Source organism: Amblyomma americanum, chromosome 5 (genome assembly GCF_052857255.1).
Source record: "Amblyomma americanum isolate KBUSLIRL-KWMA chromosome 5, ASM5285725v1, whole genome shotgun sequence".
NCBI lineage: Eukaryota > Metazoa > Arthropoda > Arachnida > Ixodida > Ixodidae > Amblyomma > Amblyomma americanum.
In genome coordinates, this window is record NC_135501.1 from 157,552,007 (window position 1) to 157,566,981 (window position 14,975).

The 14,975-nt window shown below is 45.9% G+C and overlaps 1 non-coding gene across 1 annotated transcript; it reads right to left on the minus strand.

Moving 5' to 3' along the window:
- Positions 1-3,876: 3,876 nt before the first annotated feature.
- TRNAS-ACU (transfer RNA serine (anticodon ACU)) lies at positions 3,877-3,948 on the minus strand. The gene has a single exon. It is a non-coding gene; the product is annotated as a tRNA-Ser (tRNA).
- Positions 3,949-14,975: the final 11,027 nt, after the last annotated feature.

Sequence of the window (14,975 nt, forward strand, 5' to 3'; positions counted from 1 at the left end):
GGCCGTTTTGTATTCCTGTAAAGATCCCGGTTATTTCGTTCCTGAGAACGAAACGCCCAGAAACCTGAACGAAATGTGCATGCATCAGAAAATGCTCGCTTCATTTATAACAGTTCGGAAAGCATACCTGAGAGACAAACATTACGTCAACGCTGATTGTGATAATAAATTCGTGAGAAAAAAAAAGATGGGGAAGCTTAGATGCTTCCCTATGCCATGTTCCGATGAAGTCATGAACCTTGCAATATGCAGGCAAAAAACACGCAGAAAAAGCCTCTATATTTAAGAGAAAAGTTTTCTATGCAGCGAGTAGCGAGCGAAATTATATAATATAAACTGCTTGTTTAGCACTCAAACAATGATAAACTAAGAATCCTGTTCCTCTGAGAGAAAGTAAATTTGTGACAAAATTGTCTTTGTTAATCTAACGACTACTGCGTTTTCTAAAGCCGCTATATAAATGTCTACAGAAGAATCATAGCAACAAATGCCTACAGGAACCACTGAAAATTGTTGCGGGCAGATTTGTTGCGGGCATGTGCGTGGATTCCTTCTGCAGGAACTGCGAAAAGTGGAGTGGAGCTATTTGATTAAATCTAACAAGAAAAAAAAATCACGTGGTTTCGTAACACCTCCGTCTCAAATGTTCGAGCCTAACAAACCTCAAGGTTCTAACTGATTTTATTCAAACACGGCCGCGTATTAACTCCTAAGCGCGCTTACATACCATTAAGGTTTTGTAGGAGCCCATTAGATAAAAAAATAAAGAAAGCATTTCTTTTTATTTTAGTGAATATAAAATAACGCGAGCATTAGAGCAACGCGAATGGTTTTTATCTGAACAAGGATGCACAGAAATGCAAAAATTGGTGAGTTGGAGTGGCTGACTATTGTAAAAGCAACACAAAAACGACGACGACTAAAGGAAGGAGACACATAAGAGTGCTTTCTGAAAACTGTATTTTATTGGTAACGCTGCAGATAATATATTGCGGAAACAGGCAACAAAAAACACAAAAGGGAGACGAACGTGGAATACTGAAGACCGACCTGCACTTATAGCATGCTTCTAATTACTGAAATATATTCAGTCTGCCTTGCTTCCTGCGCAAGTCTTAGACGTGTTCCTCGGATAGATTTTCAGGCTGTCTCTAGATGAAGGCAATTGTAGGCAGCAGACAAGGAATCATTACTGCCTCTCGCCCTTTAGAGAAAACACCTAGAGACACCCGCTGGAAATGTTAACACAGTTGAGCCGGGTTCTGCCTGCCGCGCTATCCCGTCTTCCATGACCATTCTGCTGCTCTGTCTGGCTCACCAGAGTCCACCCCAGACGAAAGAGACTATTGATACCCACATTCAATGAAACGGAAAAGTGTAATGGCAGATCATCTTATAAACGAAGTTCCTGACGCGGCACGTTGCAGGCAGTACGACTGAAGGCTCTACTGAAGATAACGAGCTTAAAAAATGTTTTCTCGCAGCCGGTGTAATTTGTGTAAGTGATAACGATCGCCGGCCACAAGATATGCCCTGCACTGTGGAGAGCAGTTCTTGACCTTCAAAAGTAGAGCGGGATTCTTGAAATTGCGCTCGATTGCCTTCCAGCCAATATTCGGTGCAGGGTCTGCAAAGCATGCGTTAAGTTCCCGGCGTGCACACAGATCACTTGGGTTCGCACCACAGCGGTGGCCTTGTGGTTGACCATCCGCCTCGCATGCGGGAGGTGCGGGGTTCGATGCCCAGTGCCGCCGGGTACCCAACAGTGATACAATGGGTGCAATGTTCGTCTGGCCTGGTGCTCGGCTAAATCAGGGTGAAGTGCTTGGGAAGGGGGTCTTTGACCCCATCTTCAGGAAACGAAAAATACCTTGTGCAGATGCCCTTGCGCCATAAAAATTTATTGTCATCAGTTTGGCTCTCAAAACAACGGTCGGGCTTCTTGGAGCCAATAATGGGCTACAGGTTCTGCAAAAGCACGCGTTAAGTTTCAAGCAATTTCTAAGAATGTGTTCCTTTCGCAGCTACGAAGCCACTTTGCGGAAAAGAGACTTGTTCGTACATATCTTGGTTGTATAGTATTATCACCTAGGGCTAAGAAGTCATGTTCCTAGGAAATCAAGCATGATTTTCATAGGTCGCGAGCGGCGTTTGGATGACTGGACGTATTCTACGGCCATTGCACCCAACCGTGTGCTGTGCTCGGAAAATCCGATTGGATAATGCAGGCGCGCTTCTGCTAGACCTCACACTGCAAGAAAGAGGCAAAACTGTGGTGCAGCAATACACGCGGTAAACGCTATGACTGAAATATCAGTAAGCTTCTGCACTCATTAGTAACCTAGGAGCACAGCCCATTGATAAGTCTGCATAAAACAAACGTCACTTTTAAGACTGCCCAGTATTTCACCACAGTCGTGGTGGCTCCGTTTGATGTGGTTGAGCTTACTCCTCGAATATATCAGCGGATGCCAACCACGGAGCTTGACTACCAAAGTCTGATACTTTTATACGTTTTATTTTTAGAGTGCACCATTACAAAGTAATAACCTCTATCCTTTCTTGCCACCTGCCGCTTTTTTTTTAACTTCAAATAAATATCCCACAAGGCAGATTGGCAATGCGATGCCGGGTAACGGAAGCTCACAGTACACCTTTAGCTGATTCCATTATGCGAAAAAGGGCGTGCCAAATTCTCAATGAGCAATTAAAATACAAATATAATACTTTCGGGAGGAGCTTTTTGGATTAAGTAAAGACATAAGAAATCGTTGATATGGGGGAACACCGAATGAGAACCCAAGTATATCTATAGAGATACATCTGCAGATTTGACAGTATTTTTTTAGAAAGAAATTATTTCTTGCCTACACCATTGAGTGAAGTAAAAGAAAAACTGCGTAATAGAGTAATACAAGTACTGCGCACTAACACTAAAAAAATACACATACCGTCAGCATTTGCGCATGAACAACATCCTCAATAGCATCGGCCGATTGATTGTTGCAGCAACGTCAGTTGGGTGGTTTTCGGATTACACCAGTGATTCGGCAGCTGGAAAATTAGCCTGTCAGCAACGCCGCAGCAGTAGCTCATTGAAAAAATGGGCGCTGCGTCAAACACCAATGCAAGACAATTCGGGCCACGTTGTATTCCTTAATTAATCTCCTCGTAGGCTGCAAGATGAGATGCAGTTTTCTAATTATGGTACCATTGCATTCTTGGGGAACTAGGTTCTTGAACACAAGACAGGCCAAGATTTTATAGGCGTTGTAGAGCTTGCTCTCCGCTTCATTTTTTAGTTCTCAAAACTATATATCATTTTTTTAAAGACAGTTGCGGACATAATCGCCTAATTAGTCTTTAAAGCTATCGTTGGACTCTCGCAAATCCAAATGCTTTTTAGGTGCAACAGGGTCTGTTATTGTGTGCGTGTTTCAGCCATCTCAAATATTCAAATTCTTCTTTCGCTTTATGATTACATTCTAATTTTTTTTGTGTTGGTTCTGCGCACTTTCAATGTAAGGGACGTCCTGAGAGCCAATCATTTAAATAGACATTATTTCCTTAGTTAAAGGGAAATCAAACAAGCATACATGACAATTAAACTCGGTTTATCACAGCCTCCTAATAATGATAATAATAATAATTGGTTTTGGGGGAAAGAAAATAGCGCAGTTTCTGTCTCATATATCGTTGGACACATGAACCGCGATGTAAGGGAAGGGATAAGGGAGGGAATGAAAGAAGAAAGGAAGGGAGCGGTGCCGTAGTGAAGGGCTCCGGAATAATTTCGACCATCTGGGTACCCTTAACGTGTACTGACATCGCACAGCACACGGGCGCCTTAGCGTTATTCCTCCATAAAAACGCAGCCGCCGCGGTCGGGTTCGAACCCGGGAACTCCGGATCAGTAGTCCAGCGCCCTAACCACTGAGCCACCGCAGCGGGTACAGAGCCTCCTAAAAACTCAAAATGGGGAAAGCGGGAAGTCATAAGTGTCAGGGAGCTAAAAAGAAGCTTGAGAAGACTAGTCTAACCACGTATATGCACGTTATGGGACGTCTAAATATACGCATTTAGAAATAAAGTTTTATGAGCGCCACTTCTTCAGCGGAAACCGCATATAGACGCACAGTGTGTTGTAGTGCACACGAAATACTCAACGATCCAATCGTAGGGACCCACAGCCCGATGTATCACATGTATTTGAGCAACGATAAACCTTAGCGATGGCGATGGCGTAGAGGTAGAACATCCGCCTCGCGTGCAAGAGGACCGGGGTTCAAATCTTGGTGCCGCGCAATTCTCCACCGGGTTTAAAAAAAAAAATCCGCGTGTCGATGGAATTGCATAACCAGGCCTGGAGTGCGGCCTTATCTCGGTGACCAGAACCGACAACGCACTCTCTCACCAGAACAGGATTTGGCCACCCTGGTGTAGTACTTGGCCACAACCTTCTATGATCAAACCAATTAACCCTCGGCCCTCAGTCCCCAGCGGCTGCAGAGCAACTGACCACGGCGGCGGTCAGACCTGTGACGCAGCGGAGGGTGCTAAGAATCTCTGGCTCCGGACAGGCCGCCATTGGAATCTGAACCTGGCAACGTTTAACGCTAGAACTTTAGCTAGTGAGGCTAGCCTAGCAGTGCTGTTCGAGGAACTAGCGGGAATTAAATGGGATGTGATAGGGCTTAGCGAAGTTAGGAGGACAGGTGAGGCGTATACAGTACTGTAAAGGACGGACACATACTGTGCTATCGCGGGTTAGAGGATAGACGAGAACTAGGTGTGGGTTTCCTCATTAATAAGGATATAGCTGGCAACGTAGAGGAGCTTTACAGTATTAACGAGAGGGTAGCAGCTATAGTAATTAGGCTGAATAGGAGGTACAAGCTGAAAGTGGTGCAGGCCTACGCACCCACATCCAGCCATGATGACCAGGCCGTTGAAAGCTTCTATGAGAACGTAGAATCAGCAATGAATAGAGTAAAATCGCAGTACACTGTACTGATGGGCGACTTCAATGCGAAGGTGGGCAAGAAGCAGGCTGACGACCACGCGGTAGGTGACTATGGGATAGGCTCTAGAAATAGCAGGGGAGAGTTATTAGTCGAATTCGCGGATAGAAATAATTTACGGATCATGAATACCTTCTTCCGCAAACGAGAAAACAGGAAGTGGACCTGGAAGAGCCCCAATGGTGAGATTAAAAATGAAATCGACTTCATACTATGCGCTAAACCTGGCATCATTAAGGATGTGGCCGTCCTCGGAAGGGTGCGTTGCAGCGACCATAGAATGGTAAGGTCTAGAATTAGCTTAGACTTGAAGAGGGAACGGAAGAAGCTAGCGATGAAGAGGACCATTAACGAGTTAGCCGTAAGAGGGAAAGCACAAGAGTTTAGGATAGCACTGCAAAACAGATACTCGGCTTTAACTGAGGAAGATGATCTTGATGTTCATTTAATGCACGATAACCTGACATCAATAATTACGGAGTGTGCAGTAGAAGTAGGCGGTAGGACAGTTCGAAAATATACCGGGAAGCTATCTCAGGTGACGAAAGATCAGATTAAGAAGCGCCAAAATATGAAGGCATCTAACACTACCGATAGAATAGAACTAACGGAGCTATCAAAGTTAATAAATAAGCGCAAGGTAGCCGACATAAGGAAGTTTAATATGGAGAGAATCGAGCATGCTATAAAGAACGGAGGTAGCCTAAAAACAGTGAAGAGGAAACTAGGCATAGGTAAAAACCAGATGTATACATTAAGAGACAAGCAGGGCAATGTCATTAGCAATATGGATAAGATAGTTAACGTAGCCGAAGAGTTCTACACAGACCTGTACAGTAGCCAATGTAATCAGAGCTCTAATGAGAAAGACAGCAGTGCACAGCAATGCGTCATCCCGCCAGTAACGAAAGATGAAGTAAAGAAAGCCTTAGAAGCAATGAAAAGGGGAAAAGAAGCTGGGGAGGATCAGGTAACAGCAGATCTGTTGAAGGATGGAGGGGACATCGTGCTAGAAAAACTAGCCACCCTGTATACGCAATGCCTTATGACCTCGAGTGTACCAGAAGCTTGGAAGAATGCAAACATTATCTTAATTCATAAGAAAGGAGACGCCAAGGACATGAAAAATTACAGGCCGATCAGCTTACTATCCGTTGCCTACAAAGTATTTACTAAGGTAATCGCTAATAGAGTCAGGGCAACGTTAGACTTTAATCAACCAAATGATCAGGCAGGCTTTCGTAAAGGATATTCTACAATAGATCATATTCACACTATCAATCAGGTGATAGAGAAATGCGCCGAATATAACCAACCTCTATATATAGCTTTCATTGATTACGAGAAAGCATTCGACTCAGTTGAAACCTCAGCAGTCATACAGGCATTGCGTAATCAGGGGGTAGCAGAGCCTTATGTCAAAATACTGGAAGATATATATAGCAACTGCACAGCTACTATAGTCCTCCATAAAGTCAGCAATAAAATTCCAATAAGGAAGGGCGTCAGGCAAGGAGACACGATCTCGCCAATGCTGTTCACCGCATGTTTGCAGGAGGTATTTCGAGGCCTGAATTGGGAAGAGTTGGGAATAAGAATAAATGGAGAATACCTAAATAATCTGAGATTTGCTGACGACATTGCCTTGCTGAGTCACTCAGAAGGTGACCTGCAAATCATGATCAACGAGTTAGACAGGCAGAGCAGATCGATGGGTCTAAAAATTAACATGCAGAAAACCAAGGTAATGTTCAACAGCCTAGCAAGGGAACAACAGTTCACAATTGGCAGCGAGAGCCTAGAAATGGTGCCGGAATACGTCTACTTAGGGCAGGTAGTGACAGCTGATCCGGATCATGAGAGGGAGATAACTAGAAGGATAAGAATGGGGTGGAGCGCATATGGCAAATTCTCGCAGATCATGAGTGGCAGTTTACCAATTTCCCTCAAGAGGAAAGTGTACAACAGCATAATCTTACCGGTACTCACCTACGGGGCAGAAACGTGGAGGCTAACGAAAAGAGTTCAGCTTAAGTTAAGGACAACGCAGCGAGCCATGGAAAGAAAAATGATAGGTGTAACGTTAAGAGATCGGAAGCGGGCAGAGTGGGTGAGGGAACAAACACGGGTTAATGACATCCTAGTCGAAATCAAGAGAAAGAAATGGGCTTGGGCAGGGCATGTAATGCGATGGCAAGATAACCGCTGGTCTTTAAGGGTAACGGAGTGGGTTCCAAGAAAAAGTAAGCGTAGCAGGGGGCGGCAGAAGGTTAGATGGGCGGACGAGATTAAGAAGTTTGCAGGCAAAGGGTGGATGCAGCTGGCAAAGGATAGGGTTAATTGGAGAGACATGGGAGAGGCCTTTGCCCTGCAGTGGGTGTAGTAGGGCTGATGATGATGATGATGATGAAACCTTAGCACAAGGTAATCGCCACATTACGCCGCATTCTTCCTCGTCAGGAAGCCGTTATCCTTTACTCCTTTACGGTTAAATCTTGAAAACGCAGGGAAAGAAGAAAAATTAGGCGTACTTGAAAACCTCAACCTTCCTTGCAAATGAGATTATATTTTAGAAAAAATCCGCTCCTGTATATAGAAGCCAACTACAAATCGACGGTGAAGCAAAAGATAGTAGCGCTGTCTCAAATGACTCGCTTTTCAGGATCGAAAGAGTTCCGCTATTGTAATAATGTCCAAAACTATATTTTGATTCTAAGAATATCCACAGAAAAAGGAGGACTCTTTGCAAAGGACATGGCGAACGCAATGTGCACCGCCACTGCCAACGTGATGTTTAGGAGGAAAGATCACTAAAAAAAAAATTGGCGGTGGTTTAGCTCTGGTTAAACCTGGAGTGACACGATAGCTATATACAGCTGGCCGAGTGGAACTTCCTGATTTGAATTGCAAAGTCAATCTTTCGCCGCTCCGTTTCGCTGGGCATTCCTCCTTCATCTTCGTCCCACTTGATTTGGCGCATGCGCACAGCTGTTGCAGCTGGGTTTCGCCGGCGAGCCGCCGGCAGCAGCAGCTGCTCCGCACCACGTGGCTGGTCACTTGACCGACCACGTGACGAACCACGTGATCAGCCACGGCGCCAAGGCGCCGGCAGGTGCTCCGTACCACGTGACCAACCACGTGACCGCGTGGTGGCACATACATGACGGCTCGAAATGCTACCGAATCAGCTATCGGTACAAAACACCGCCCCAGAACTTAGTAGGTCTGCGCCATGCCCATATTCGATTGTGCTTTCTGGTACCAACTGATCATGAAAATGAACAGAGATGGATGCTGTTTTATGTGAATTTTGTTTGCTCTTAGGACGTTACATAAGTGCCAGTTTGGTGCTAGTCGGTTAAATACCTTAAAATACTAAACACCCCTAAAACAAAGACGACAGATAACCACCGCTCGTTCAGTCTCCTGTATATTTTTAGCCATCCCTGTTTTTCGCATCCTTATTGTTTCAGTATATTGTCACGTAGGTAAGTAGCCTTGCGGGCGGATCAAGAATGAAGCCCGAACACAGACTCCGCGGCGGTCAGCAAGAACAGCCGTGAAGAGAGTACGAGCCGCACCCTTCTTCCTCTGAAATCTTCGTTGCCCTCCTCAGTGATGGTGGCATTAGCCCCACCCCCTCCCTCCTCCTCTTTGCGGAAAGCATCGACCCGATACTTTCCAAACACGACACACACGAGACACGACACACACGCACGATACGAGGTCAGTGCGTCCTAGCGTGATAATGTTTCAGGCGGACCACGTAGACCACCTCGGAGCGCTTGCGTCGTCGGGGTTCGGGCATCTCGTGACGGACAACCTCCTAGTTGGGCTCGCCTACACAGCGTAGGAATCTATACAGACCGAAATAACGGCGCAAGAGCTTTTCGCTTAGTCCACGGCGTCGGATCGGGTACCTAGCCCAGACAAGGTCGCCTGCCACAAGTTCAGCATCCCGTCGGCGCAGGTTGTAGCGGTGCGCTTCCAGGTCTTGCTGATCTGAGATGCACACCCGGCAGAGCTGGCGAGCATCTTCGGCACGTTTGAGAAAAGCGGTAACGTCGTCTCTTATGTCGTCGTCTAAATGGGGAAGCATGGCGTCGAGTATTGTCGTTACCGTTCGTCCGTAAACAAGAGAGAATGGTGTCATGTTGGTGGTTTCCGGGACGGCGGCATTGTACGCGAACGTGACATGAGGTAAGACGTCGTCCCATGTTATATGCTCTCCGTCCGCGTACATCGACAGCATGTCAGCAAGTGTCTTGTTGAGACGTTCCAATAGTCTGTTTGTCTGGGGGTGGTAGCCGGTTCTCCTGCAGTGCTGCGTGCGACTCAGAACAAGAGCGTGCTGCATTAATTAAGCACGAGAAGGCAGGCCCTCGGTCTGTAATCAGAACATCTGGTTTGCCGTGCCACAAGACATTTTGATGAATGAAGAATTTGGCGATCTCGATGGCAGTGCCACTGGGCAGAGCTGCCGTTTCCGCGTAGCGCGTCATGTAGTAAGCAGCCACTATGATTTCTCTGTTTCCAGAGCTTGACGTAGGGAACGGCCCAAGCATGTTTATACCAATTTCTTGCAATGAACTCGACGGTGGTGGAATGGTCTTGAGAATACCAGCAGGCTTGAGAGTTGGAACCTTGCGTCACTGGCAGTCCTGGCAAGTTCGTACATAATGCTTCACGGTGGCGGATAGACCAGGCCAGCAGTACCTTTCCTGAATTCTGGCGGGGGTGCGAGTGACTCCGAGGTGGCCAGAAGATGGTTCGTCGTAAGAGGCGTGTAAAATCTAGTCGCGTAGACATGCTGCCACGACAAGTACTGGCGACTGTTGGAGGCGAAATTCTTTTTCACAAGAAAGCCGTCGCGGAGGCAGAAAGAAGACAAAGCGCGTCTGAAGGCCTTAGGGAGCGTGGCGCGTGTCCTTTGAAGGCAGTCAAGTACGCATCGGATATCCGGCTCAGTGCGCTGTTGGTCGGCGATGTCGGTCTGACTGAGGGCGTTCACAAATGCGCCGTCGTCAAGAGGGTCTTCCGGAGCTGGGTGCACGGGAGCACGGGAAAGGCAGTCAGCGTCTAAATGTTTACGGCCGGACTTATACGCCATAGGAATGTCATATTCCTGAAAGCGTAGGCTCCATTTTCCGAGGCTCGTTGAGGGATCCTGGAGGCTGGCTACATCAACCAAGCGCGTGATGGTCGGTGACGACTTTGAAAGGTTTGCCGTAGAGGTACGGACAAAACATAAATATTGCCCATACGATGGCGAGGTACTCTTTTTCTGTGCCAGAATAGTTGGCCACCATTGTCGACAAAGTCCGACTTGCGTAGGCGATTAAACGTTGTTGTTCCTTTTGCATCTGAACCAAAATAGCGCCCAAACCAACATTGCTTGCATCTGTGTGCACCTCTGTGTCGGCAATTTCGTAAAAATGCGCAAGGACGGGTGGTGTCTGAAGGCGATGTTGGAGTTCCTGAAAAGCCTGGTCCTGCGGGAGGCCCCAGGTGAAAGGCACATCAGCCTTTTGTCAAGCGGAAAAGGGGTGCGACAGTTTTGGAGAAGTTTTTGACGAACCGGCGGTTTTTGACGAACACGCGGCACCAGGAAATTCGCAATGGCAACCGTTTTCTCTGAATCAGGAAGGACACCGTCTCGGTTGACTACGTGGCCTAAGAATTTCAGGTCCTCCTAAGCAAAATGACATTTTTCTGCTTTAAGTGTAAGGCCAGAGGACTTTATATAGTCTGTAGGACCGCGTGGAGGCAACGAAGGTGCTCCATGAAATTTGGGGCGAAGACAATCCCGTCATCCAGGTACACAAGACAAGTGTGCCCCTTCAGATTGGCAAGAATGGTGTCCATGAGTCTTTGAAAAGTGGCTGGTGCGGAGCACAGACCGAAAGGCATGACCTAGAACTCGCATAATCCGTCTTGTGCGATGAAAGCCGCCGTCCCGTGGTCCCTCTCGTCGACTTCTATTTACCAGTACCCCCACTTCACGTCCATGGAAGAGAAATAATTGGCCTCACAGGGGCAATATTAGTGGTCATTTTAATACGTGCTGTGTCGTATTATTTTTCGACTCTACATGTAGACTTCGTAACGTTTATAAGTATAGATGTGTCTTGAAATTTTGCGCGCCGGTTATGCTTAGTAGTCGACCTTAGCATGGTACTTTCCGTCGGTACGCAAAGTCTCAAACCTGACGTTGAATACAATGCTTTTCAGAAGCAGTCATGTCAGCCGTACCTACTGAAATTGCTCGAACCAAGGCAAACAGGAAACAATATCATTCAACACCGCACCCGTTTGGAGGCGAAGAAAACACTGTGGATGCATCGTCCAATTTGTATGGTTTTCCTGCCAAATTTGTGCTTTTACGAACTTTTTTGTCCACTGCGCACGAAGTGCTATCCGAATGCTGTTCAGCAGATTACTACTATTTGTATTTTTTTATGTTATCATTGGTTAATGAATACTGAGAGCTGCCTGCGTATTTTATCTTTATTATATAAAAAACTGCTGGCAACAGTATATTGTCCAGTTGTGTCTTGAGGGGCCTTCAGGGTTTTTGTCGCACCAAATGTATAGCTTCAAATACGAGCAAAAAAGAACTCCGCTACCAGTTTATTTAATCATTCGCATAAAAAATAAACATGCGAATCCACTGCAGATAAGAGTGTAAACAATTTTGTGCTGCCAAATACGAGTGCCTTTTTTCTAAAAAACGGCTGAATCCCAGTTTTTCCGGCCATTGAAATTGCCGCATGGTTTTGTGAGCACTTACTCGGCTTTGCTGCGTGCCACAGCTGAAGAAGTGTAGTTGAGTCACTCCTTCAAAGGGTAGAGTACCGTGCGCAGAATGTGCGCTTCCGACTCGCTCTAGAGTAAGGAAGTGCCCACAAGTGTCATGCATCTTCTATTGATGACAATACATCAAACTTTGCTGTTCTGTAAACTTGATTTTTCTTGTTCCGTATACCTAATATGGGCTAATAATAAACTCTCCTCAGGTTGCAGTTTGGAAGTTTTCGAAATCATCACCCTTTCTCTCTCCACAGAATGAATTTTGCATACTTCTGCTGAAGATTCAATTCTGCTTCAGTAAATACGTCATGCTAATTAGTATCTCAACTGAAGACGAGACCTACTATGTTTTTGCACTGAAAAAGCGCTATTCCAAAAAGCTTTCCGCCGATGTCGCAGCCGGTAGCACTATGCTCAATTTAGATAGCTGTACTTTTTTTTCTGCGGCGAGGTTCCTTTTTATCGGGCAGGCAAGTGCGATAAATCCTTAAGACACGGCGAAGAAGATAAACGAAGGAGCTAAGGGAAAGGCACTCTTGTTCGCAGCTCTCTCGAGCTTTCTCGCGAACTCCTGTCGATCCAATCGACGACCCGGGCTGGCGAGATTAATGTCTGTGGCCTGAGGCGAGAACAGCAGGCTGGCTACAAAACTTAGAAGACATCCAAAGAAATCCACGCAGAGTTAGATAGAGCGGGCACCGCTGATCTCTGCGTAGAACCACTCCTTGTGAGTTGTACACGGCTCTCTCGAGCTCTGCCGCTTGCGCTTTGCCCTTCTGTGATGCCAGTACCAGACACATGATTACGGGCGCTGATTGCGGGACGGCTTGGTTCTTCCTTACCTCATTTTCTGTATAATCTGTATTCTTGTCTTATAATCCTTTCACTCTCGGAAAAAGCTTGCTCTACAGAGGTTGGTGCTAAGAATCAGTGATTCTTCTCACGGAATCTGTTTCGTTTCCCGCCCTTGTATTTGCGTCTTCTCCTGGCTGCTTCCTTTTCGGGCTACGGCGACTGGCAGCCTTTGTTTTGTCATTTCTTTGATGCTGGATTGAAAGAGAGTGATTCAGTCACGTAATTTAATTTACTCGGCCGAGCTGCATTCACACCAAAAATGAAGTTTTTGCGGTCCCCTACATCTGCTACACAAGTTCGCGCGACACCATAAGTGAAAGGCTGGATATGACGCGCCGTTACTGTTCGAGGATATGTATTTTTTGGTTTGCTCTCAGAGGGCTCAGTGCCACGGTGCCATTCTGCAAGTTTATTAAAGCTTAATTTGTTCAAACAGAGCAAGTAACAATAAGTTTTTCTCTAATTTGAAAAATGCAAATTTAGTGTTGGCTCAGCAAAACACTTTCAGCCCCTAAACAACGAAACTGCAATCTAAAACAAATCGAATTTACACGCGACACTCAAGAACATAAGTAAATTAAACCAAGGGAAATATATGCAGTGAGCAAAACCACGTAATTCTGAGAAAAGCTTTTTTAATGCGTAAATTTAGTCATAAAATTACGTGGAAAATGATTTCTTTAAACGTAACCTTTACAGGGGCTGTTTCTTGCAATTCCCTTAGGAGTAATACCGCTTAGGCTTTCCCTGTAGACATTGTGAGGAAAAAATTACAAGCATTATCCACGTAAATGCAATCAAACTTCGTTGCAGGTACGTGTACGGGCTCTACTTTTATACCTCTATTGATATTATTTCGTTCGCGTGCACTTTCGCTATTATTAAAACGCCAATCTTGTCGGGTTTGTATAAGAACACCAAGTATGCTCTTCAATCAAATTTCCTACTTCAGTTAGGCAGGAGCACCTCCGGCTCGGCAAACGTGCCCTAATTCCTCCCTGTCCGGTAAACATGCCCCCCCGGTCTCACCGCAGCTGAGGACGTTGTGCTTCGGAGGGTCTGGATTGAGGTAAGCCTCACTGCGGCTGTCAGTCGGAACTGACTTCCCAGCCGCGGCTTGTTTCCTCGGCCTAAGCGTCCAGTATGCAACCCCCAGTAAGTTAAAGCCGACATCTATCATTTACTGTTCGTCTGCCCAGTAATAAAACTGGCCAGAATCCGGCACTGGTCGCAGCCGGTCTCTCAGCGGACTGCACCCTTTGAGGCTTTGAAGTAGGGACATAATCATCGGTGACTCCTGGACCACGTTACGTCAGCCGAACTGCTTCCGCGTATATGGCTATCAATTTTTTTTAGTTCTCATATCCGTTTCCCTTGCAGGCACTAACAATACTGTTTTGTCGGCATACTATACATCTGCACCGTGTGCCAAGAAATACTCAAAGAAGCGTTCACATGGACATTTGTCAAGATAAAGTTTGCGTCAGTAGTGTGATTAAAATTATTGTTCTGCTGGCTTTATAATGCCATCAAACAAAAACAACCTGCTAATTTATGTAGAGCGCACTAAAGAAACTTTCGGCTGGTTTAGCATTATGTTCCCTGTACTCTGTTTCGTAAAATTCTTCTTTTTGGTAACCAAATTCTTATAATTAGTGCACCGGAACGCAGTGAGGTTTCCGCATTCATCAAAATATTATCAAAGTATTGTTCTCAACCCCGCGATTTTTTTTTCATGAATCTTTGCCTACATGCCAAGCGATAGTCGGCGCAAGTCGACTTCACCGACGCGGTGATATTGACTGCTGAGCATATGCCACACGTTGATGTGTGTGTACGTGTGTTTTGAATTCATTCTGGTCTTATTGGTAGGCACTCACGCGAGCTCATCACACGTATTTTAGCATATTAATTATTTAGCTTATGTTCAGATCGTGAGGAGCCAAACCGCAAAACAGGACGCGACAGAGGCAGGCGACAACACAGGGGGGGGGGGGTACATAACCAAATGGTTAGATCCGTCAATCTTGAAAGGGTGTTCTGGCTTTAGGTTTTACACGCTGGTTTGCAGAAACCTGCTGACTTCACCCTGCCAACTACCTCTCTCTGTTACAATCGCCCCGAACGGACAAGCATCTTTATGGGAATTTGTCGTAAAGAAGATGTTGAGTACATCAGGCTTGCCTCCCAACACCTGCTTTATCATAGTCTGCAGGTTCAGTTCATTTAAAGAGCGATTGCCTTCATCTTGAACTTAAAAGGCTTCTGGGTGATGGCCTGGAAGTTTTT